Genomic DNA, 24,374 nt, shown 5'->3' on the forward strand with positions numbered 1-24,374 from the left:
GCTCTTCTGGCTTTGCTCATCTCTCTCTCTCTCTTGCCACCTTGTGAAGAAGGTGCCTGCTTCCCCTTCACCATGATTGCATCCCACAGACGCAAAGTAATAGTGCAGTTTCAGGTATCACACTCATCAAATCAAGAGAAAATCTTTCTTCTGTGAATTCATTCCTAGAACTCTCCTGCAGACCAGCCTTCACATCTCTGCGGCTATAGCATTGCACACCTACCCTTATGCAAGTTATCGTTAAAAGGTAAAGGATCCTTGTAATTTAATTAGATCTAAATTTACCCAGATACCTGAAATATTGAGGATTTATCTCCCCCCAAGGAAAAAAATGGAATAATATGTTTGGTACAGGCGACTAATAATTGTAGCTCCCAGGATCTGCTTTGTAAGTCTTGCTATCCGCATAGGAATGTGTAGGACATTACGAGGGTAAGAGAATGGGGAAATAAATGAAATCCTATCTCCTCTCTAGTCCCTTTTATTATCAACTTCCTTTTCTTGTCTTGTACTTCTTAGAGACATATGACACCTTCTAGGTTCCCAGAAGCCAACAAAATAACCCACCATCACCTGTGGACTCGGCATGTTTTCACCTCTCAGTGCAGAGGAAGAAATGTTGTTATTGGCCTGTGGCCAATTTGTTTCTGCATCCTCTCTTCTCAAGAAATGTGTTGCTTTAGTTATGTCTTCTTGCTGCTGCAGCTACTTCTCTAATGGCTCCTTCCTATTAATTAATTTAAAACCTTGCTCAAATCTTTTCATTTTCAAGCAATACAACTAACAAGCTGAAAACAATGCACCTGTTTTGTTGTTGTTGCTGCTGTTCTTGTGAAGAAGGTAAAAAAGTCATAGTCTCTTTGTTAGTTTTCAACAAACTCTGAAACTAGGAAGAGAGTCAGGCAGATGGAGATCAAGTAAGATTTGTGACTTATAGAGCTGCTTAAAGGAAATGGGTTCATGAAGTGCCATGTGAAGCAGTAAGAAGCTTTAAGTCTTCCTTGTTTCTCTCATTTTGAGTGGAGTATTGTCTCTTTCCTATAAAATTCTCCGGAGAGGGAATAAGCAGTCTCTCCCATCACCTGTCTCCTTTCACATCCAAGTTTCTTGAGACTGGGTAATCTTAACTACTACCTTTAACAACTTCTGAACATCCCATACCTCTGTTTGGCTTCTGATCCCCATCACTTAACTGAGACTATCCTCCCTATATGAACAAGGTCTAATTACAAAACTCGAGGAACGATTTTAAGTCCTTATCTTAACTGGTTTCTTGGAAGGATTTTGTGTCACTTAGTGTGCTTTTTGTCGAGAAGGAGCTTCTCATTTGGAAAACACCACTGCACCAGTCATAACTGGTTCAGGTTCTACATTTTTCTGCAGTTGATCAGTTTTGGGCTCGTTTCTCTTGCCAGACCTGTAAGTGTGTTTGTTTCCTGAACAGTCAGTTCACATCTGTCTTGTCTTCTCTCCCACTCGTCTCACTTCTAAAGTTTTTTTTTTTCTTCCTATTCATGCCACAGCTTCCCCTCTACTGCCACATGTGTAGCTCTGGACCTGTGTGTGTCGTTTCCAATTATTAATAAATGCTTCCACAAGAAAAACCTTCTGGAATGGATGTCTAGACTTAAATTGGACTCAAAGCCTCTAGGGGGCTGTCACTTACCATCATCACTGCTATTCGTAAATTTGTAAGGAACAGAATTTCTTGTATTGGGCATTGTTCAGTGTTGTGAGCCCAACCCCCAAATTCCCAGTACCAGCAACTTGCCAGGCCTTTACCTACTCAGTCCTTCAATCTTCCTGCTGTCATTTATCTATTCATCCAAACACCCATACAGCCAACCAGACATTCATCCAACCATCCATCCATCCTTCCTTCCATCCATCCATCCCTCCATCCATCTTCCCATCTACCTAACCGTCCATCCATCCACCCAGTTCCATTTTAGCAACCATCCCTTTCACAATTCTTGGTGCCTTAACTATAAAATCTTAAATTGTGGCTGTCAAACTTCTTGACTATAATCTTAATTTTTCCAGAGCTGCACGTGTCAACTTTTCAGACTTTCTTGGCCTTGTCATTCTCATGTTCATCATATGACATTGTCTCCTCTTCCCGAAGAGGAATGGAGGCTCTCCAGTTGTTACAGTATTATCATCTATCCTACTTTGCCTGAAAGTCTTGTTTATGTGTAATTATTAGCACTGCTACCCCTTTCATTGGCCAAAAGATCCTGATTTAAACACCAAATATGTTGATCCTAAGTGTAGACACATTCAAATAATTCTTCTTAACTGAAAACATCCATTTCCTAGAAGCATACAAACAACTGCATAACAAGCAACCACAAGCCTCAGAGGCATTCATCAACAAAGATTTGTTTTGTTGGTGGGTTTGTGGTGTTCATCTGTGGTGGGTTGGCTGATCCTGGCTAGGTTTACTCATGAATCTGTGAATACTTCCAGGTCAGCTGATCCAGGGTGGTCTTTGGGGATGATTGAGGTGGCTCAACCTTCTCCCATGCAGCTGGTTAGGGCAAGTGACCTGGTAAGGGCTGCAGCATGAGAGAGTAGGTAAAAACAAGCACTTTTCCAAGACTTGTGTCAAGCCTGCTATCATCCTGTTGGCTAAAGCAAATTCCACTGTCAAAGTCAGAGTAGCAGAGCTCTGCAGAGTGATGTGGCAAAGGACATAAATACAGGGACAGTGTAAGAATTGGAGCATTTGTGCAGTCAGTCAGCCAAATGATGCACTGAAGGCTGACTGTGTTCACGTGCACCTCTTCTTTTGCCTCATAGCCTTAGAGAACGTGGTGTCCCTCCTTCAATTTGAGGGCTGTCTTTGAATCTCTTCTTGCTCTGTAGGGTCCCTTGTTTCTCAGGGAAAATGCTCTTGTTTGGTGAAAATGGTGTTCTGATTTAATCCCTGAAAATATTGGATTGAAAGAGTTACATAAAGGGTACTCTGATGCCACAGTCTTAGAGAAGATTTAATGAGTAACATAGGCACAAAAACTGTTCGGAAGATGTTTATTAGTTACGTTAGTCTGTGGGACATTCAGTGTTCTCAAGTCCTCTAGACTCCCTCATTCCCCATGACAAATGCACTTGGTTGGCAGGGATGGTATTGTGCCCTGCCAAATTGCAGGAATTCTTGGATAAGAGGTCACTAAGCTTCTTACAATCCATCCACATTGTCCTGAAACTCCAGCATAAGTAACTATCTTTCCATGGGTGCAGAAGCATCCCTCTTGGGACCCAGGTTACTGAAATATAACATTTGAGGTTCAAATACAATGTTTTACTACACCATGCATGCCACCTTGCCATAGGTCATATAATAACCTACCATTATCACACATGCATAGTTGCACCAATCTATGCATTACAGAGCAGTCTGCTATCCTCAAGGACCAGGAGAGCATGAGTATGTCAGGCGCAGCCACTGCTCACCCTTGCTTTTTCAGTTTTGTTTTTTTCTTCCTCTTCACAGTCTGGCTTCCTTCGTTTCTCTCTCTTTCTTCTTCTTTCACCTTGTGGTCTGGTTGCAAGCACCTGCTCCTCTTACACTTTCCAACATGAGTTGAAGCAGGAGGAGACCCTCACCAGATAGCCTGCCCAACCTTGGACTTCCCAACCTCCAGACTCATGAGCCAAATAAACTTCTTTAATTTATAAACTCAGGTATTCTGTTACCACGACAAAAAATGGACTAAACCAGTTCCCTATTTCAAGTTTGGTAAAACCTGAAACCTTTCTCTTGGGTGTCCAAGTTTCTCTTTGACGTTTTCCCCTTTTACTCTTTATTTTATTCACTCAGCTGTAACCACACTGGTTTTCTGACTCTTTTTTTAAAAAATGCCAGACATTTGTATTTGCTCTTCCCTCCACATGTAAAGCTTTTCCATTCAATATTCAGTTGGCCAAATTCTTCAATTCCTTTAAATCTTTGCGCAAATCTCATTTTCTGAATGATCACATAGTCAACATTAGTACTCCCCATCTAGCACTCCTGCACTCCTATTTGTTTTCTGTAACAGTTAGCAGTTTCTAACATACCCTATAATTTTCTAATTTTCGTGATTATTGTAATTGTCTCCATTACTATAAAGCAGATTCCACAAGGCAGTTATATTTCTGTGGCTTTTATTCATCAGTCTATCCTGAAAGCTGATAACAGTGCTTAGCAATAAAATTTTTTTGAATAAATTAATTAATGACTGCTTTAGGAACTCCTTAAGGAGCAGAGTGACACCTTTCTCATTTGTGTACCCAGCACTTTATTAAAGATTTAAACATTGTCCACACTCAATCAATAATTTTAGGATGAATATGTGAAAAACAAGTTGTCTTGATAAGCAGCAGAGATACGAAAACAACTGTTAAATGAAGAGAAGGAAAACTATATTACTGATGATCCGAAAGGAAAACTGATTAAACTTCTTTAAATAAATTGAGGATGAGAAAACTGACAAACCTGACTTTCACAATTCTTTGTAAACGCTATTTTCAATTGTTTTTAATTAGCTATTTTCTGAGGCAAGTGGGTCATCCAAATATATCACTGGATAAATCAGGAACCCCAAACTGTGTGTTTGGTAATAAATCTAAGTTTCAAAGTCAGATCTCTTCTCTGTACCAAAAGCGCCCTTAAAAACAAATGTATTGCTGGGGGCAGTGGCTTATGCATATAATCCCAGCACTTTGGGAGGCAAAGGCAAGTGGATCACCTGAGCTTGAGAGTTCAAGACTAGCCTGACCAACATGGAGAAACCCCATCTCTACTAAAAATACAAAATTATCTGGACATGGTGGCACATGCCTATAATCCCAGCTACTCAGGAGGTTGAGGCAGGAGAATCACTTGAACACAGAAGGTGGAGGTTGCAGTAAGCCGAGATCACACCATTGCTTTCCTGCCTCGGCAACAAGAGCAAAACTCCATCTTAAAAAATAAAAAAACAAATGTATGTGCTTAGTATACTTCTTTAATACATTTAAATGTTAATCGATCAGTTAATAATCTTTTTTAAAATAACGGTTCTTTAAGGCAGTTTACTAAAACACAGTTAATGTTTAATGATTAATGTCTAAAATAGAGATAACTAAAATAGAGATGCTGTACCTTCAACAAAATGAAAATTAAGGCAACAAGAATCATATTTCCAAATCAGAATGTAAAGTTGAGCTCCTGAGTGAAGAGTGAGCTGTACCCCTTCAATAGGGGGAACTATACCCCTTCATCAAATGGGAACTTTGAACAATTGCTGCACCAGTCTATAACAGCTCAACGTGGAAATTCATATCGTCTACCCTAAATGATCCTAATTTATTTTCTGTTTGTGAATAAGTAATCTGTCCCAGTTGTCACGGTGAACTTCACAGTTTTTTCTCTTCTTAGGGTCATAATCTCATATTGAAATAATCCACTTACTTATCACCTATCTAAAAGTATTCTTCAACAAAATAATTTTGTGAGTATTTTTTAAATAAAGGAGATTCAAACATTAGTTCAAATTCTCCTGGCTTTGAAGATGTGAGCTAAGCATGAAATAGACTCTCTTGTGGTTTAAAAAAATAACAGTCATTAACTTTCTGGTGATTAAAGATAATTTGCCTGGAAGAAATAAAAATCTTCTCTATGCTTAATTGAAGGAGAAATCATTTCTGCTTAACTTGAAGAGAAGTGTTTTCTGGAGCTCAGCACCTCTCCCTGGGACCAGGCACTGACTCTCACCAGCCAAATAACAGCCAGGCTGGGGTGACTTTGCTGGATTCTATCCCAGGACAGAGAGAGCCTGTTTGGCAGGGTCTACACAAAAGTTTCCTGGAAATGTGAAGCATCCTGCCCTAGGTGCTCCTCAGTCTGATTACATTTACTAATGCAGATAATTCATAAATGGAAATGGCAGTCACAGAACAAATGAAATAAAGACACATGGAGACTGGGAATAAGATATATTTGTGTAAGAGCTCCTCAGACTTTAACACAAAGACAAAGAAGGTCTATAAAATAAAAACAAAGACCAAGAGTAGACTTGTCATTAGTAACTCCTTAAAAATATGTAGATTAAATTTACATTTTTAAAATTGCCATTAATTAGTGAGTTATTCTTATTTGTCAGATGTCTTTCTTTCCCCAGCAAAACATCATGAAGGCAAAGAACCAAACTTGTATACCCTCAAACCTAGGAGGGTCTGTCACCTAAAAGATGAAATTCACATGAATGCTGCACAAATAAGGTATGCTTCATTATACACTATGCAGAACTTCAAAGTTTTACATAGAATTGTGTTACCATTGATATATCAAATCAGGAAAATGGTTAAGTCTTGATTGTCTGAAGATTAATTCTTAGAGGAGTAAGTCCTGGTTTACACTTTTCATTGTCCTGGCATAAACATAGAATTCTGTTTCCCACTCAAAAGTGTTCCAGTTTGAATTATAAATTACATTGTCACTCTATTTATAAAATACTCAGGTCTAGGCATTTCAGCAAATTTGCTCCAAAAGACTGCAATGCTTTTTCCAATAAATGTCATATCACAATTGATCATTCAACACTGTACTTTAAGAATTTATTTCTAGATGCTTCTGCCTTTTCTTTATCCTGGTCCAGATCTATCTTTCTGTTTCTCTGAAGCAGTTACTTCCTCAAAGGGGAAGGCATCAAGGCTAAAGCAATGGCATGGATTATTCTCTAGCTGAAGATTGAAGAGGACATTTTATAAGAACAAAATAATGCTGTAGTTCAATATATACGTTCTGTTAAATCTTATTTTTTAAATATAAATTTAAACCTTTGAACTATATTGCTATGTGTAAAATACTTTCAGAATTCTTGAATTTAGGTTAATGTCAAAATTATTTTCCTTATTTATTTCCTTATAGATATTTTCTGTACTTCTTTTAAAATTTTTATTTTTATTTCAATAGTTTTGAGGGTACAGGTGGTTTTGTCTTACATGTTGATATTGTTTGGCTGGGTCCTCACCCAAATCTCATTTTGAACTGTAGCTCCTACAATTCCCATGTGTCCTGGGAGAGACCTGGTGGGAAGTAATTGAATCATGGGGGTGGGTCTTTCCCATGCCATAATCATGATGCTGAATAAGTCTCATGAGATATGATGGTTTTACAAGGGGGAGTTTCCCTGAACAAATTCTCTCTTGCTGCCACCATGTAAGAAGTACCTTTCACATTCCACCGTGACTGTGAGGCCTCTCCAGCCACGTGGAAGTGTGAGTCCATTAAACCTCTTTTTCATTATAAATTTCCCAGTCTCAGGTATGTCTTTATAGCAGCGTGAAAACAGACTATTACACATAAATAAGTTCTTTAGTGGTGATTTCTGAGATTTTGGTGCACCCATCACCTGAGCAGTCTACACTGTACCCAGTGGGTAATTTTTTGTCCCTCACCCTCTTCTTAACCTTCCTCCCTGAATCCCCAAAGTCCATTATATTATTCATATGCCTTTGCAGCCTCATAGATTAGCTCCCACTCATACATGAGAATATATGCTATTTGTTTTTCCATTCCTGAGTTACTTAGAATAATGGCCTCCAACTCCATCTAAGTTGGTACAAAAGACATTATTTTATTCCTTTTTATGACTGAGTAGTAATCCATGGTGTATATATACACCACAATTTCTTTATCCACTAGTTGGCTGATGAGACTTAGATATGTTTCATATCTTTACAGCTGCATATTTCCTATATTCTTTGGTGCTATTTATGATCTTTCATGTTAACTTATTTTAAAAAATAAAAGCAACCTTCATTTTTAATTTAAAAACATAATCAGTAAACATAGGCCATACTAAGTGAAATAATTTTATGTAATATTCCTAAGTGCATGTTGTAAAGATACTTCCATATATCACCCAGCAACAAAGAACATTAAATTCTTTTTCAATCTTTTTGTTGTTCATCTACTCAATGCCAAATGTCTCTGTAAATTTTGGATTTTTTCTGAATAATCTCAGTGACTATTTTACATTACCATTTTGGAAACAAAGTTGTAAAACAAGATTCTTAAATTAGATATAATTTCTTTTTTGTACATGAATTTTTATAAGAAACTGTGAAATTCACAAGTAAATATGCTATCCAAGCATGTGTGATGAAAGCTGTGTCTCCATGCATATGTCCAGGCACACACACATGAAATCATTCCACAGGCTGACATATGCTCATGCCTATTTTCTGCCTTGCTTAATTAACACATCTTCTGCTCATGTGTATCCATAAGAATGTTGTACAAAAGCACCCTGTGATCTCTCACTCACATTCGTTGTTGATTAGAAAATGATATCTGCTTTATAATTTCTTTGATTAACTCAGAATTGATACAAATTAGATTTGTGGCAAATTGTATATTAGAAACAAACAGATGTTTAAATATAATGAAAAAAAACAAATTGCATTATTTTTTATTCTTTCTGGGGAGATTGAAGCCTCTCTCCTACCCCCAAATCACACACACTGTATCTGTAAAATGCAGGCCTACGGAGGTACCTGCTGTCTAATGTTCCATGGGTCAGTGGTGAGTTTAAAGATTATTGCTTTTTCTTACTGCCTTTGGAAAAGGATAAGGATGCTGCTGGCTTAACTTCAAGAGGCTCTTCTGTCTCACAAATGGAGCTTCCTGATCCAACTGAAGACCGCGGTCAGAGGCCAGGCATTGTCTTGGAAGGCCACACTGCAGGTGACTGATATGTGCTCCCAAATGTCATTTGGCTTCTTGACTACAGTAACCTGTATGTACTTCAACACATTATTTCCTGCCTACTTAGTAGGATAACATTTCTTTGACTATTTTTATTAAAATCACACTTAGTTAAAACACCATAAAAATAATTTTTGGGTAAAGGCAAGCTCCGGGTGGTTTGGAGACATCAGGGGAGGCTTTTCTATGGAAGGAGAGGGTATGGGGACAAATCTACATGAGAAATATGAATGAAGGGTGCTTTCATGGAGTGGAAAACAGACGTGCCATAGACACACTATGGTACTCATTGCACACTGAGGTCCTGGTGGGCACTACCTCAAACACCATCTCTGGACCCAAATCACATGCTCTCCAACAATGACCTTGTTTAATAAGCTCTTTAGTGATCATCACTTCCTCCTCCCGTGCACTTGTTCTATGACATTCCTGAGAGCACGTACAGAGTGAGGTGAAGTTCCCTTTGGACTTTTTTCTTCTCCTTCAGTCACTTCTAAAACCTCCCCAGCCAATCCCCATAAAAACTTGCTCACCATTCACACACAAGTTAGGAACTCCATCTCTAAGAGCTTGCCAGCTTGAGATCCATAGCCATCGGAGAGGAATCTGAATTCCATTCTTGAATATTGTTCAGATAATTCATGTATTTTTGACTGACTGTGCGTTTTTGTATACTTTGACGCAGAGGTTCTGGGTCAGATGGTACAAGTTCAGACTGTGGTGCCAAACACCGAAGTCCAGTTCATTGTCTGTCTTTAGGTGAGTGTATGTGAGTCTTACTCTTAATGTTACTGGCTCCTTTTATAGTTACATAATGCATTTTAATTGTTCTACTAATTATATGTCCATTGCTGCAACTCAGCTTCACCTACCAAAGTACATGTCCAACTCAATTGCCCCAACAAATGTGTAGTTATCCCTGAAAATGTGTTCTAACATATAGAGTTGTTGTCTACACATTTCCATTCATTTTTTGAACATTAAATTCTGTTGTTATAATTATTCTAATTGCTCTGTAAAGTTCTGACACTTGCTTATTAAATAGAAGGAAGAAATAGAAAAAATAGAAGCAAATCCAGTTGCTAGACTTTTAAAATATAAATTGAAGCGTTCCACTATGTATGTAATGGCGTAAACAGGTCCAATGCATTATACTATCCAACAGAATGTTGTGCAAATGATGTTTGAGGTGGAGAAGAAATTATCTCCTGACATCTAGAAGCTGACCTGACACTCACAGCTGGGACAGATTCTTCTCCCGTTGGACATAAACATTATCAGAGAATACCAACCTCAGACAAGGTGACTCTGAGACTGTAGTAAGATAAAGTGAAACAAAGCGAAACAAATCAAGTCCACCTTACAATTCTGTTGAAGCATAGACAAAAACAAGATCATTGTGCCACTTAAGAATGGAGTGTACTCCCTGCCCTCTGCTAAATAAGTGACTGCTGTTTTTTTTTTTTAAATCTCATCATAGGTTAGAAAAAAAAAAAAAAACTTTTATCATAGGTTAAAAAAAAAAAAAAATACTGGTAACTCCAGCTTTCTAACAATATCTAATTCAGTGCAAACCTCTTAGAACCTCCCCTGAATGACCTACCTGAATCCAAATCCTATAATAGGCTCATTTTAACACTTTCCTTCTGAGACACCCACCATTCTCTATGGCATATGCTCACCAAATTTGCCTAACCATAGGAGTGTTTCTGGTGGTCTTGGGTTTGTTTAGTTGCTAAAAAAAAATTGACAGTCTAAGTAATTCTCAAGTTTCTCTTGAGTTTGCTCAATTAAATTAACAGCTTTGCAGAATTTTGTCAGCTGTGTCTTTTTGCTTTTAAGTTAATTATGAGGCAAGAAAGTTGTAAGGCAGTGGCCTTTTCTCGACACCCTTTCCTTCCCTAAATGGTTTCCCCAGCAAACTAGAAAGAAGAGAGTAAGAGATGGTCCTCAGAGCTATCAGAGTCACCAGGCATGGTGATCACTGTAATTGCTAAAGCAAATTTAGGTCACTCAAATCACTAAAGTTCATTTTATTTCAATTTTCAAAAAAAAAAGTCTTTTCCAAGCGCTTCCCAAAAGCACTAAAATCATTTTCAAAATACATTTAGATATCTGTTTGAAGGCAAAATGTTTTCACGTCCTGCATAAAACAAACATGAATAAAGATATATAATACTTTATCTTTTTCCTCCTCTGCTGTAAGTTTTCAAAAAGAAAAGCTCTTTCATTTGTCAAAGACTTTATATCACTAGTAGCGAAGAATTTCTGCTGGTTATAATGTGCAAAGACATGTATTTTTCTAAAATGTGTAGCAAATTGTGCTGATCATATTTGGTGTTAGCAACTGCAGGTTGATGTGGAACCTAATTAGCACAGTCTACTCATGTGCTTTGCTCACACCAATATCCCATCATTCAGAAGTGAGATTTTGCCACAATATTCTGTGCAGGAAAACTGTGAACTCAATTGTGTCTTTCCCACCCCCACCCACCAAATCTATATGTTGAAGCCTTAATTCACAATGTGATGAAATTGGAATAAAAAGATAAAGCCGAATTGATGACGCAGTAGGCTGTCTGGTGCACTGTTGCCATGATGCAGGTCACTGCAGGGAGGGCTTGAGGAGGAAGCAGACAGTTCATACCCCAGCGGGGGCCTCTGCGATGGGGCCAGGCCAGGTTGTGCCACTGGGCGAGGGGGAAGCTTTGGCTTACCAGGAGTGCTGGGGCCACAGCAGGAACTCAGGACAATGTTGCCCCTGCCCCAGGCCCAACGAGGAAATGAAGAACTGTCCCAGGCTGTGAGGGTGCACAGCTGGGTGTGGTGCTCCATGGAGCTGGGGAAGCCTTGGACAAGCAGGAACTCTGCCCTTTCCAAATTGACTGGGTGGGAGCTCCCCAGGTGCAACAGCAGGCTTCCCAAGCCAAGGCTGAAACCCCAGCTACCCATGTGCTCTCAGGAGCTGGGAGTAGGTGCCCAGCTCTGCCTTCCTTGGTGGGGCTGCAGCCACCCAAGTTGTGGCTGCAGATCCTGGCCTCCCACTCCACAGAGCAGGCAGGAGCCTGACCCCATTCCCCTAATCCCATTTGCATAGCTGCAGCTGCCCAAACGGCTGAAGACCCAGGCATCTCTGCATCCTTACAGGCTTACAGGTGCCTGCTCCTGCCGCCTGGCAGCTCCCCAATGCCCGCAATGGCTCCCATCTCTGAGTGGAGCTGGGGCCAAGCCCAGGGGTTGTCACAGCCCAGCTGGTTGTGTGCACACTTGGATCAGTGCTGATATGCTAGCACTCCACTGCTTTGGCCCCCTCTTGACTTTGGGAATGGAGGAGTGCAGGAAAGGAAGCTGAGTAGGGGCTGAGGGAGGCTGGGGGCTGGCCTGCAGGTGCCGCTTGGTGACAGCAGCCTGGATGCCATGAATGGCCCCAGGAAACAGACAGGCTCCTGGGCAGATGGGGGCAGGTCCCCAGTGAAGCCCTACCTTCAAGCCAGCATAGTCCTGAAGCCTGGGTGCTGGCCTACCAGTACTGCAGAAGGGAGGGTGATCTCACAGTGCCTCTTTCTGGGTCCACCCATCACTGCCCAAGGACCATTCAATATGTACTTCCCACCTCTGATGCCCATAAAAGCCCTGGGCTCAGACAGAGCAGGGAAGAGGATGCAAAGACTACAGGTGACCAGCTGCAGAGAGGAGATACTGTCTCTGCTGATAGCTGGAGACAAAGGGATAACCTGCTGGCAGTGCAGAGAAGAGCCACCCTCTCCAGGGTCTCCTCTCTGCTGAGAGCTCAACACTCCAGATGACCTGCCTACTGAGGGGCTACCCACTGTGGGTCTTCTCTAACCTGTTGTAATACTCAATAAAGCTCCTCTTCATCTTCTTCACCCTCCACTTGTCTGCATACCCCATTCTTCCTGGACATAGGACAAGAACTCAAGCAGAGGCTCCACTGGCCACAGAGGTTTCTGGCCACCAAAGTGACACCCCAAAGATCCCATAAAAAAAAAGAGGTAATAAGGGTGGGGCCTTAATTCAGTAGGGCTGGTGTCTTTATATGAAGAGGAAGACACCAGAGCTCACTCTCTCTGCATGTGAGAACACATAGAGGAGGAGCTTCACCGGGAGGCAAACCCTGCTGGAACCTTGATATCAGACTTCCAGTCTCCAGAACTTTGAGAAAATAAATTTCCGTTGTTTAAGCCTCCAGTCTATGGTCTTTCGGTATGATGGCTTGAGCAGACTAATATAAGAGTGAATCATTAAGCTGTTTACAGTGACCCTTTCCTCGTTCACTATATTAAGAACAAATGTTGTCTAAAAGAAAAATAAAAGATTACCTTCTTGGAAAAATTTTTATCAGTTAAGACAAAACAGAATATTATAACGATAAGATTTTCAGTTTTTCTCTACTTCACTTTTCCCAGCCTTCTTAAGATGTAAATTATGTACAATAGAGGTCTCACAATTTAACTGTGTACTTTACAAAGTTTCACCAGTTGTATACAAGTATGTAACTACTACCCCGATCAAGATATAGTACATATCCTTCAGCTAACATATTTCCCATGTCCCTTTGTGATCAATCCCCTATTTCTAATCATCGATATTGAAAAGGGAAATATTAATCTGCTTTCTATCACCATAGACAATTTTTTTCTAAAAAATGATAGTGTTGGTCATACAAGTTTAAGCTATGGGAACAGAGAAGTGTCAGGTTACTTTATTGCTCAGCTTTCATGAAGGAGTGAAGAAATGTTTCTACTGGAACATCTATACTTTTTTTTTTATATGACTTCAAGTAAACCCACAAAACAAATTTTAAGGTTCCCTCCTGGGATAACAAAGGAAGTTCCCAGAACTTCCCTTCCTCACAAGTTTACAGGAAATAGAGCATTAAAAGAAAGTTCATACGGTTTCCTGTGGGACAAGTAGCATATTCTTGTCTCTTTTCCGGCTCCTCCTAATGAAGTACAACTGTAAACCCTGGACATAATTCAGGATACAAGCAAAAGAGGACTCTGAAAAAGAAGAGGAAAGTGAGCTCATTTGGAACCCCAGGATATGGTTTGGCTGTGTTTGCACTCAGATCACATCTCGAATTCCCACGTGTTGTGGGAGGAACCAGATGAGACGTGATTGAATCATGGGATCAAGTCTTTCCCATGCTATTCTCATGGTAGTGAATAAGTCTCATGAGATCTGATGGTTTTATAAAGAGGAGTTCTCTGCCAGGTGCGGTGGCTCATGCTTGCAATCCCAGCACTTTGGGAGGCAGAGGCAGGTGGATCACTTGAGGTCAGGAGTTCGAGACCAGTCTGTTCAACAGGGTGAATTTCCACCTTTACTAAAAATACAAAAATTGGCTGGGTGTGATAGTGAGTGCCTGTAATCCCAGCTACTTGGGAGGCAGAAGCAGGAGAATTGCTTGAACCTGGGAGGTGGAGGTTGCAGTGAGTTGAGATCATGCGTGCGATTGCACTCCAACCTGGGCAGTTCTATTCATCTGTCCTGAAGTTTATCCTCTGTTACTTCCACTCCTTTATTGAGCTCATCCAGTGAGTTGCTTACTTTTATAAAAAAAATGTCATTATATTTTTCAGTTTTATAATTTTCATTTACTTTTTTTTTATAACTTCTTTTTCTTTGATAAGATTTTTCTATTCATTACATTGGTTCCAGAGAATGTATAATAGAATGCTGAAGCATTTTTCTGATGGTTGCTTTAAAATCACTGTCAGATAATTCCAACATGTGATTCATCTTAGTGTTGGTATCAATTGATTTCTTTTTTTCCATTCAAGTTGCGACACTATTGGTTTGTATTATGACAGGTAAATTTGTGTTGTATCCTGGACATTTAGCCTATTATGTTAGAAGACTGGTCTAATGTAACTATTTTATTTTAGAAGACAGACACTGTGATTAGGTGTAGTATGCAGGACCTGTGATGTTTTTGAAGGTTGTGATTCCAATGACAGTTTACTTGTTATTTCAGTAGGTGTCGCTTTATCTGCTTGGTTTACGTCATGCCACCTGAGCCATCCTGGTCCCTGCTGGCGGTGCCTGATGTAGTAAAAGGGTATCCCCAGACTAGATGCAGGCTGTCTCTCTGTGGGAAAGAGGAGTCTTAGGCCTGCAGGCACCAAGAGGATTACCTGGGTACTTGGTATGGCAAAATCCCTCCTGCCATTGGGGATGTAGAGGACTCCCTGAGCTGGGTGCTGGTACCCCTTGGCTGCACCAGTGTTTTGGGGTGGGGGAGTGGAGTCTCAGTTCAGTGGACTCAAAGAGTCTTCCAGATTGCTTACCGACTGGGTTGTGTTCTGCCCTCTGGTTCCACCTGCCCACCTCGGTATTTCTTAACAGAGGAGGGGACTCTCACTTGCAGGAAAGAAGAGAGATTCCTACGTCTACTTACCGTTATCACCCCATTGCTAGTGCTGTTGAGTTTGCCTGATGCTGTCAGTGGGGGAGGAATATTTAACAGAGGGAAGGAATGGATGTTCTGTTGCTATGTTAGAGGTCGGGGAGTACCAGACCTGGGGTGCCTTCCATGGGATGGAGGGTTGTATGATGTCCTGTCTCTGCTTTTCTCCAATCATGATGTCCCAAACCTGTTCCCTTCCTGCCACCTTTCAGAAGTCTCCCTTGGTTGCTTGTTACATTATCCCCAGAGTTTAGAGTTTTATTTGGTGAAGAAAACAGGGAGAAATGGGTCTAAACCATCTTCTCAAGATCAAAAGTGCTGATTTACCTAACTGAATTTTCACAAATATGCCATAAATTTTGACTTGGATGCCATGCTTTAACACAAAATTTAACTCAAAATGGATCATATACATCAGTAAAAAGCAATCAAAGTTAGAGAAAAAAAAGCATAAGAAACAAAATTAAGAATTCAGAGTTAAGCAAAAAATGTTTAGATTTCAGATAAAACACATAATTCATAAAAGGAAAATTGATAATATGTATCATAGAATTTTTAAAAATTGATATGTAAAATGCCCTGTTATGCTAATGCCAAAGAAAGCTACATACTAGGGGAAAATATTTAGAACCATGATTCCAACAAAGAAATAGTATTTAAAATGTATAAAGAAGTCTTGATATGCAACATTAAAATAAAGCACACAAAAGCAAAAAACAATATTACTAGCAAAGGGACAAAAGACACGAAGAGATATTTCACTAAAAGGATATACCCATGTCAAATAAACATATGAAAAGATGTCCAAAATCTTTTACCAGTAGAAAAATGCATGCTAAAACCATAATGAGATTTCACTACACATCTATTAGAATGGCTAGAATAAACAACAGCAAATGTTTACGAGGATTCAGAAAAACTGGATCACACATACATTGCTGATGGGAATGTAAAATGCTATAGCCAAAAACTGTTTGGCAGATTCTTATAAGAATAAACATGTAACTACCATACAACTCAGCAACTGCACACTTGGGCATTTATCCCAAGCACGCTACTCGGCAATAAAAAGGCACGAACTGCAGACACATTCAACAGCATCAATGAATCCACAGGGAACTATTGTGATAGGAAAGCCAATCCCAAAGAGTTGTAATACTGCATGTTATTTTTGTGTAGCATTATTGAAATATCAAAATTATAGAAATGGACAACAGATTCATGTGGCCAGGAATCGGGGTTGGGAGAGGGAAGGAGATGGACATGGTGTGCAAGGGCTGCAGGAGAGATCCCCGTGGGGATGGAGCATCTCTGCATCTGCATGGTATCAATGTCAATATTCTGGATGTAATACAAAACTAATTTTACAAGAGTTTACACAGGGCAAAGGGTATGTGGGACCTGCCTGTATTGTTTATTACAACATGTGACTCTACATTGATCTCAAAACAAAAAGTTTAATTAAATAATCAAGGCCACAGTCTCAATCTGATTACTGATAAAAGACAACCTGAAACATGCAACTGTAGGTCTGTTAGACAAATGGTTCTTTATACTAAGTCTAGCATTAGGCAGATTTGGTTAAGATATTATAATAGTACAGAAATGTATTCATGCACAGTTTTTCATCCCAAGTGTATCATTAATATATTAGTATAATATGTATTATTTACAACATTCATGTACTACATGAAATGTTGTAATATGATATATAAATATAGCGTATTAGAACATGTATTTATATAATTAGTATATAGCATACCGCATTGTATACCAACATATACATAAGCATGGACCCATGAATATTTTCTTTTATCCATTGAGTTGTAATCCAATTCCTTCCTATTTATTTTGTTGCTCAAGCTGTTCCAGCTTTGAACACTGAGGGCTCTGTTGATAAGTTCTTATGTCTTTTGGGGTGCTAGATGTGCTCAGTTCTACTGGGTATAGGTAGTTTTATTCCCCTTCAGTGGGCAGAGATTGTGTATGTACACACATATATATATATCATACACATATGTTGTACATGTATGTTGTATCATATATGTTGTACATACACATATCATATATATCATATACATATCATATATATATCAACATATATATGTACATATATATGATATATCATATATATTTATCAACAGATAAATATATATATGTATCAATAGATATGTATATATAAACAGATATATATATACATGTATCTATGTTTACTTTATGGAAAGAAAGAGAGAGACAGAGAGAATAAACATGAATTTATTCTGATAGCCATGACCTTAATCTAGCACTATAGAATTTATTCCAGTTTTTCCTCACTGATTACTTGTAATTTCTTTCTTTGATTGTGAGAAATTCAGAAATCTAACTTTCACATGATGTACAATATATTTATTTATTTTTGAAACTCTAGTATTCATCCAAAATATCTTCATAATTGCTACAGTGTAACCCTGAGACAAACACATTTACCAACTACAGCACAGAGTCTGGGTACAGGCCTTTTTTGACTTTAACCTTACAGTATCCACTTAAAAAAAAAAAAGAGTTTTTCCAAGTTACTCAGGTCAAACCCCTTCCCACCCTAATATTATATTATAAACTTGTAATCAAGTTATATTCATCTGTCATTGTCTTCCGTCTTGGATTTCTCCTAACATCCTGGTAATTTTTTTGATACAATAAAAGTCAAACTTTATGAAATAAAGCTCAGTGGATCCTCACAATTGAATAGAATCTTGGATCCTTCACCAGAGTCCCTTAGAGAACAGAAGGGCCTCATTCCTGTGAAAATTTCCTTTTGTGCCTCAGCCCCTTAACTTACTCTCCCTCAAACTCTGGTGAACAGTGATCTGTTTTCCTCTCCCTCTAGTTTTGCTTCTTGCAGACTGTAAGGTAAAATGGATTGTTACAATGTTATATGTTTCCTTTTGGGACTGATTTCTTTCACTTTAGCAACACACATTTAAGATTCATCCATGTTGTTCACGAATAGTTTGCTTTTTTTTTTCTGAGTAGTGTGTCATTTCTTTCACGTAAGGGCACTGAGTTATTTCCATTTTTAGGCAATTATGAATAAAGCTACTATAACAATTTACATATAAGGTTTTATGTGTATTCAAGCTTTCAATATACATATGGTAATGTGTGTATAACTTTAAAAGAAGCTGCAAAACTATGTTTCAGAGTGGTTTCACACGATTGGATTTCCATCACCAATGAATGAAAGTTTCTGTTGATCCACATTATATCTGACAATTGCTAGTATTAATTTATACATATGCAACCACTCTAAATAAGGTGTAAGGGTATCTCATTGTGTTTCTGATATACACTTCCCTGATGACTAATGGTGGTGAGCATTTTTTCATATGCTCATTTGTCACCCACATATTATTTTGAATGAAGTGCTTCATCAGATATTTGCAACTATTTTTATTGAATGTTTATATAATTGTTATGTTTAACTGTTCTTTATATATTCTTTCTATATAATACTTTATCTGACTGTGTGATTTGCAAATACTTTGTCCAAGTCTTTGGTACACTTTTTCTTTATTTTAACAGAGGCTTTCAGATAAGTTATCTGAAAACTCACTTCCAAACTGTAGGTCATGTGGATTTTCTCCTACATTTTCTTCTCAAAGTGTTATAATTTCACAATTACATTTAGGCTTATGATTCATTTTCAATTAATTTTTAAGACATTAACTGAATAAGAAATAAGAAATGTATAAGAAATGCAGTTTTTGTTGAAGTCCACTTTTTTTCACATGCTGTGTTCTAGAATTATTCTTTAAAGACATATCATGGATTTAACATTACAATTTGTCAATAAGTGACTGTATTTCTATGTATCTATTTCTGGACTCTTTATTCCATTGATCTATGTGTTTTTCTTTTATATAATACACTACTGTCTTAATTACTTTAGATTTATGATAAGTTTTTAAATCAGGGAGTGTAAGATCTCTAGATATCTTTTACTTTATCAGAATTATTTTGGATATTTTAGTTTTTGCCTTTCTATATAAGATTTAGAGTTATCTTTTTAAAAGTATTGCAGTTTTTTAAAGAGGACCTTGAATCAATAGATTAATATTACTGATCTTCCAATCCATAAATATGAAATACATTTCTATTTAGATTTTCTTCTATTTCTGTCATCTAGCTTTTGTTGTCTTCAGAATGCAAAATTTATACTTTTTTTGTTAGATGAATACAAAAGCATTTTATTTCTGCTGATATTTATAACTGTTAAATATTTTTTTCTGTCTTTCTTTCTTTTTTCTTTTTTTTTGGATGGAGTCTCACTCTGTCACCAGGCTGGAGTGCAATCTCGGCTCACTGCAACATTCACCTCCCAGGTTCAAGTGATTCTCTTGCCTCAGCCTCCTGAATACTGGGATTACAGGCACCCACATGATGCCTGGGTAATTTTTGTATTTTTGTAGAGACAGGGTTTCACCCTGTTGGTCAGGCTGGTCTTGAACTCCTGACCTTAGGTGATTTGCCCGCCTCGCCCTCTCAAAGTGCTGGGATTACAGGTATGAGCCACCATGCCAGGCCTGGTTCTGCGTTTTTACAATTGCAAATTATGCTGCTATAAACATGCACATGAAAGTATCTTTTTCATATACAGGGTAACGACTTATTTTCCTCTGAGTAGAGATCCAGTACCGGATCAAATGGTCGTTCTACTTTTAGTCCTTTATCTTGCTGCTAAAACCATTTTTCTGATCTTTCATATCCTCTATCTTTTCCATTATAGATGTTACCGTATTAATCATAGGAATTTTTATTTCCCTGCCTGATAGTTCTAGCATCTATCTTATCTCTTAATCTGATTCTGATAATTGCTTTATTTCTGTGGATTGTGTTTTTTGTTGTTGCTCCTTTTTTATAAGGTGCACACGCACATTCACACACAATTTGGATAAGCCGTACAGGGTAGTGGATACTGAAATATCTTCTTTAATGATTGAATTTGAGCACTCTTTTCTTCTGTTAAATTATTAATAGGGTGATTTGTACTGATGTAGTCAGGAGTCAAACTGGATTTGATGGGTTTTGATGCTACTGTTACCCTCAGGGAAGCCTAGGCTTCAAGTTACCCTAAGTGATCTTTCTCTGGTTTCTGGGTTTAAAGTGTCAGTTCCTTTGCCAGTGATGTTTTCTTGATGACTCCTGCTGGCTCTTCCATGGGGTCATGAGTTTTCCCTTTGTGCTGCTTGACAGAGATAATTTGGCTTCTGCAGCTCTCATCTCTGTGTTCCTCTGTTATTTTTACCGAAGTGTTATTGTGGGGTCACAGTGGAGAAGGACTAGCTCTGATGTTCAGATTAAACACTATACACCTGGTGCCTGAGGTGCGGCCTTCACACCAGGGGCTCCTGCCCTTTCATTTGCTGTGCTGGGCCCTAGGGGTAGGGGATATTTTTAATTACTATTTTTTAATTCTTTATTTTTTTTTATTTCCCCCAGCTGTAGTGGTCTCTGTCAGTACCTCAGGTCACAGTTTCCTTGCTCTTTCCCCTGGAGATCACCCTGTGGTGGTTGATGTTTCCTATGGGAGACAGAACAGAGGGATCTGGATAAGCTGTCAAGGTTGATGGCTTTTTTTTTTTTTTGATCTTCCAACTGCAACAGATTACTACTACTGTGCTGTGCCTTAAGGAAACAGTTTTTGTTGCTGTTTCCTCTACAAGTTAAGGCTGTTACCATAGTAAATGGGGGAAGTAACTGTGAGAGAGTTTCTCCTGTGCTTGCTGTTCTGCTCCCCTTGCTAGCACCATGAGGGATGCTCTCTTGGGATTCCCCAAAGCCTCCTGTGAGCACACAGTGGGGTTTCCAGAGGGGAAGCTTGCCAGCATCAGGAGCTTCACAGTTCCATTCTAGCTCATGCTCACCCTGTAGCAATTTAGGAACTTTGTAGCTGAATTTTCTCTGCAGTTTATGAGGTTTTTGATGATGTCTGTCCCAGGCAGGCAAATGCTCCATTTCTATTTCTCTCTGCAGACCCCTCTTCTTTCTCGAAGTTTCAGGTTGCTTGTGCTTGTTTGCGTTGTGCCTTGAACTTTCTGATGGGTGCAGGAAGTCATCGATTTACAATTTGTTCAGAGGTTTTATTTATTTTTTTTCTTTCTCTGGTAAAGTAACCTTCTTATCAGCTTTTCTCATGTCCAGGCTGAAAACAGAAGTCTATAGCAAACTCACAGTAAAACTGAGTAAATCAATAAACTTTTTCGTTACCTACCAGATCTAGGGAATTTCTACTGGGTAATCTCCCCTTCTGTCTACATGTTTAGGCTAACAAGAAATCACCTTGTAAAATCAGTGTCACCATGCACAGCCTCTTAAGAGTAGATACGATGGTAGTAGCACCACACAGTACAGTGAATAATTCCTGTGGAAATGTGGCACGGGTTTCACGCAAGAGGCTGGCTCTGAGGAGGAAAATAAAATCAAAAGAATAGTTAACATTAGGACTAGGTTATTAGGAAAAATAAGAGTAAGCAGAAATAAGTAACCCCTCCCAGCTTAGCCCAGCTAACTGCAACTGCAAACTTATCTCACAGCCCGCATTCCAGGCTAGTCATAACAACTGCATTTAGAGAAAGTAAGGTAGAGCAGACCTAGCATAACCCTGCTCTTTACTCAGACAGGAGCACCAGAGCGTATCTTTATGCCTGCAGTCCACACATACTTCAGAAATTCCTGCTGCAAGGTTAAGAGGTCAAGATAACCATGAAGAAAATATGTTTTCCCAAGATTGTAAAACTCGATTAACTGTTTGTCAGAAACCTGTTTCCTGCCCTATTTTCCCACCTCAAGTTGTATAAAAGCAACACATTCTCTTTGTTCAGGACTGGCGGCCATTACAGGTATTAACCTTGCCTTGAGTGGGTGCACCAGTAAATTCTCTTGAGTCTCTGTGTGCTCTCTTTGCCCTTCTTAACTTGAATTCCTGCAACAGCTCACCTAAGCTTTCACACTTGGATAGAAGTTAAGATCTGCAGATTACCAAACTTTTTGTATATGGTTAGGTATTGTATTAAATATTGATGAGAAAATTTGTGTAAAATATGTACATTGTCTTTTCTTTTGGCTTACCGGTGTTTTCTAGTTATGCTAGCATATGTATGCTCATGATATCATCTTTGCTGCTATGTAGTGGTACTAAGTTTTAGTCTAAGGACCTGTGCTTCAAAAATCTGAGTGCCTCTCTTGGAAATAATAAGCATAATGTGCAATTAAATTTTTCTTTTCCTTATTCTTGCTTTTACAGATGACATCTGTTTATCAACTTGGGAAAGTATGTGGCCTTTATATACTAGAATTGGCAAATTCATTAAAGAAATAGAAAAGAGATTCAGATACAATTAAATTAAAAGAGTGATCAGGAGTGATACATTGTCATTATTCATTACATGAGTGCAGACATCTCAATTAAACAACCACAAACTATTCCTGGGGGTGTCAGTTACAGAAGGAAATACTGTAGGCAGCATCTTAAAACTACACCCAATTTCACGCTGCTGTCCCTATAGTAATATAAACAATGAACTTATTTATTTTTTGAAAAGCCACAAGCAAAAATTTTAAGACCAAAAAATCAGACCCGGCTACTGCGTTTCTGTATGTGGGATATTCTGTGCAGTTTTAATTACCAGAAATCTTAACTGATAGAGTTAAAAGGTGAAATGAGACATTTATAATGATCCAGCAGATGGGAAGGCTGCTGTTGGAGGGCAAATGAAGAAATTTGACTTTTCCTTAGGATTCAACGCATGTTGGAGGCAAGATAGAAGGGAGAAAGGAAGCAAGTGAGCAAGAGGCATAATTAAAATCTGTTAATCCTGAAGTACAGAGTTGGATGATTATGGACTTGTTCAGTGCAACCTGGATCTCACAAAATTTAGCTTTGCTAGAAACAGGACCCATCTGCATATTAAGTGAACTATATACAAATATTTTCTTATTTGATGAATACTAGACTAGACACACAACAGTAATTTAAGTGGTGTTATCATATCAACAATCATAATTTTAAGCCACATGGGAGCAGTCATTGGGGATGTTTCACCGTCTTGTTTAGGACATGGTCCCTGAGCCATAAGCCAGTGCTCTGGTTTAAAGCTTGATGATCAGTCAGACTGGCTGCAAGACGGTGACCTTCATCTGACTTCATAAAGCTTCATCACCTAACCTGTGGGATGCCATAGACAGGTTGGGATATTAAATGAGGTGTTGAACCCGGCCAGTGAAATTCATCCAATGCCAACATTCTCTAATTCTCCTTTTATTTTCTTTCTTTTGTATTATGCAGGACATTTTATCAAATGCTACATATATATTGTCTACTTTTTAAAAGCATTATACTCTTGTAAAATATAAATCTCTAACCTATTTTAAAACAAAGCATTTTAAGTATGTTATGATTTAAAATTTTATTATGAAATGTGATATAAAGCCACATAGTTTTAATACACTATGATTTAAATTGTGTTGTAAAATCTATTATAAAAACCAGATATTTTAGACTATACTATGCTTAAAACTGTTTGATTTTATAATAGGTTAGAGGTAAATACTGTGGGAGAACATATCTCCTCAAAATATGAATTTTTAAGCTGAAGACAACTAAGAAGTAAGATATAGCAAAGCTCTCTTCCCTTCCCCATTTTCCTAAAAGGAGAACATAAATTTCAAAGACAAAAGCTACTCTGCCCGCTCTCTACCAGGGAGGACACACGTTAACCACCAGAGACTTATCAGCTCAGAGAAGACACCAGAGGTATCTGCGAAAAAAGCTTACGCTTTTCATTTATTCCCATATTCTCTTTCCACAGCTTCCCACTCTTGGAGCCCTAAAATTGCTTTCTGTTGTCCTGTTATTTCTCTACAAATTCACTTATGTTTGCTGAAGGTGTTATATAAGGCTGAGTCCTAAGCCACTGTTTTGTGTTATCTTTAAGTGAGGTTTCTCATCCGTGGCATGCCCAGCATACATTAATTAGGTTGTTTTTGTCTTTTTATCTGTCTTTTGTTATAGGGGTCTGTCCCAATTACAAATTTATGAGGATTGAGGAAATAAATTATATTTCTTTCTTGCCACTCTTTTAAAGTAAATGGTATTTGTGTAGCATGTGATAAAAATATTCTGCGTGCTGCAAAATGACATTTAAAAACCTGAAGAATTTGAGAATG

General features: G+C 38.5%; 1 long non-coding RNA gene across 1 annotated transcript in view; it reads left to right on the forward strand.

The window, feature by feature from the left end:
* The window catches only part of LOC116552390, a 58,008-nt gene that overhangs the window by 10,786 nt on the left and 22,848 nt on the right, over window positions 1-24,374 (forward strand). Inside the window, exon 2 of the long non-coding RNA XR_004269362.1 lies at window positions 9,423-9,496. This is a non-coding gene — a long non-coding RNA (uncharacterized LOC116552390). The remainder of the gene's footprint in view (window positions 1-9,422; window positions 9,497-24,374) is intronic.

This window comes from Sapajus apella, unplaced genomic scaffold, assembly GCF_009761245.1.
Source record: "Sapajus apella isolate SASKATOON/1434 unplaced genomic scaffold, GSC_monkey_1.0 scaffold11, whole genome shotgun sequence".
In the NCBI taxonomy this organism is placed as follows: Eukaryota; Metazoa; Chordata; class Mammalia; order Primates; family Cebidae; genus Sapajus; species Sapajus apella.